The following is a 3,180-nucleotide window of genomic DNA, read 5'->3' as shown; positions in this document are numbered from 1 at the left end:
CACCTAAGTTCTCTCCTAGGTACATTTTTTTTTCTTTTTCTTTTGTTTATTCTTCAGTGCCTGTGCTGGAATTTTTTGTTCGTTAGTGTTGTTTTTTTTTTCTTTTTCTCTTTGCAGCTGTAAAAAGGGGTTGGACGGTACTGGCTCCGCCTAAAGCCATCGTCGCAGCCCTACCATGGTAAACGGAGGACCGGACAGCGGCCATGGAGGCCGCCTGTACCATCCGCGCCCATAGAGGGCTGGACTGCCCTGTCCAGCGGCTGGCTGCACCGGCACCGCCCTGAATGGGCGGTGGTGCACTACCGTGGCTGGCTGCCAAGTGGCGGCAACCGCCACCCCTCCCCCTTATTCCTCCCTAAATCCCTAATTTAATTGGACCCTAAACCCCCAAATTGATTTTAACCCTAAACCCCTAAATTGATTTTTTTTAAAACCCTAAACCCCAAATTGATTTTAAACCTAAACCCCTAAATTGATTTTTTTTAAAACTTAAACCCCAAATTGATTTTTTAAAACCTAAACCCTCAAATTGATTTGAAACCCCCAACCCTACAACCCCCAATTTAAATTCCTAATTCCTTGTTTTGTTTTGTTTTCGTTTTTTTTATTTAATCATTATTTTTTTATTCTGTTTTTTTATTTATTTCATTTTTTTTATTTGATTAATTTTTTATTTTATTATGTTTTTTATTTATTTACTAAAATTCGTTTTTTTTTATTTTTCATTTATTCATTCATTATTAAAGTTTTTTAAAAGCAATATGAGGTAACCCACTATAAACTCAATGTCTTGTCGCGTTACCTTATGTTGTGAATACATTTTTTAATAATTTTAAGAGCGATGTGAGGTAACCCATTATAGACTCAATGTCTTGTCGCATTACCTTATGTTGTGAATACTTTTTTAATATCACTAATAAAACCTATTTTGGAAAGAACTACGTAGTCTTGCTTTTTCTATTGCAGCTAGGGATATGTAGGAGCCGTTTTTTCTCTGTCAGGCACAAAAAATAAAAAATAAATATTTTCTCTCTCTTTATTTTGTTTAATAATGTAAGGGTAAGATTAATGTTTTGAATAAATATCCACATAACTGATCTAGATACCGTTTTTTTACAACGGGCGGTATGAGGTGCCTAATACCTTCCTCATCTGTAACCGACTCCCGAACTCAACTTCTATTTTTGAGTGAACGAACTATATTTTCAAAAATCGTTTTTTCATGTTTTCCCTCTAAAAAACATCGATGGCGACTCCATTACATTTAATTGCATGTTTCTCATCGCATCCATAAAAAGGGGTAGCGACAAACCTTTAGGTTACCATAAAAACTAAGAACCACTAGGCTACATAATATTTTTATTACTAATATACAATAGAAATAGTGTTTAGGGTACACTATTTCTAAAAAAATTGAAAGACGTGGATGGGAAACACGACTTCCCCAAACTCGTGGATCCCATCCACGACTTCCTTAAAAATACGTTAGTTCCATAAATATTTTAAAACATACACTAAATATGTAATAATGTAGTCAAACTACACTAACTTTTCCGTTGAATTCCTTAGCTTAAAGTTGTTAAGCCTGATACATAGGTTGAATTCTAATATCGGTGGTTGAAATTTGTAAACATACCAACACATAAAAGGGGGCTTAAACGTTTCTTAGATTAAAAATAAAATCCGCAAGACACTTAAACATACAAGATTAAAAGAAAATATTTAACTGTGGTTAGTCATATGATAATAATAGAACTTAGCAATTTAAATCTGTAAATGATTGATAATGTAAAACTCATATAATTAGGAGTATAATATTATAGTGGAAGGTGAAAACTTTGTCCAATTCATATTATGCAAGGAATGTAAAGTTAATAATGATAGATGCAAAAGAAAATGACCAATGCATAAAAGTAATATATATATATATATATATATATATGAATAGATGATGCACTAATCTTGTAATTCTTTTTACTTTCTTTATATTTTTGGCTACTATAGCATGGTAATTGGATGAGATTCATGAAAATTACATCAAAGTTGCTTTACATTGAAGACAATTCTTGGACCAATATTCATATTCAACTATTCAAGACACCCCCCCATGATAACTATTTATATAGAGAGCTGGCAAGTAAATGATGAGGAAGATATTATAATCCCAAAGCACTCATAGTTTTTGACCTTGTGATTTCTCTATGGGGGACCATTTTCAAATGTTGTCTACTCTAACATCTGAAATCTAACACTATATCATTTTAGCTCATTATATTATAAATATCATGTCACCTATGCTCCTTTGTCCTCTTTTGCATTCTAAATCTAAATAGGGATTTGCTCTCTGGATCTTGTCACATAGGTTATTTTATGTCATGACAATTAAATTTTAATTATTATTATTTTTATGTCATTATCATTAACACGAGATAATGTATGAAATATGATTCATTCTTTAGCTTCCAGCCAAACTACTACACTTCAAGAATAATGAGAGAGGGGAGGGTTTTCTAACTTTTCTTTTGATTTGTAGCATCAGTTTGGTTTAAAAAGCACAAAAAGAACCAAAAGATAGTCACAGATTGAAGGGCCTCAGTCATTGATTGAATAGCATATGTCCATAATTTCAGTAAGAGGACAAACAAGAACCCACCTAACAACCTCAGAAGGAAAGCAACACCACATCTTAAATTTCATTATTTCAAACCTCAGAAATAATGCTAATCTTAGTTATATAAAAAAGAGTTATATTAGTTGAACATAAACTTGTGAGTATCATATTTCATACCATGTATTTTTATTTCTACCATTGATTTAATACACATTTCAGAAACAAAAAAGAAAATTTTCTCCAACTTTTATCTTCCTTCTATATATTCATAAAAAATTATATAAGCCTAAGAAGTAAGCTTAATTATAATTACAGAAAATTAAGTAAATACAAGGTAACACAAGATAAATTAGTTATCACTTATGCAAATGCAAAGTAGAAGCAAACAAATGTTATCCTAAATTATGGTTCATACTATATCTCAGACCAATAAAAATATGACATGTTAACTAAAAAATTAAATATTTATTATTTTTTTGTTTTTGTTTCAATATTATTAATCTGGTAAATGATTTGATTCTTCATTGTCCAATACACACTCTGCAATCTACAAAAGCAGTTCTATTCAC

This window comes from Lupinus angustifolius, chromosome LG05 (genome assembly GCF_001865875.1).
Source record: "Lupinus angustifolius cultivar Tanjil chromosome LG05, LupAngTanjil_v1.0, whole genome shotgun sequence".
Lineage (NCBI taxonomy): Eukaryota > Viridiplantae > Streptophyta > Magnoliopsida > Fabales > Fabaceae > Lupinus > Lupinus angustifolius.
This window is presented reverse-complemented; position numbering follows the sequence as displayed.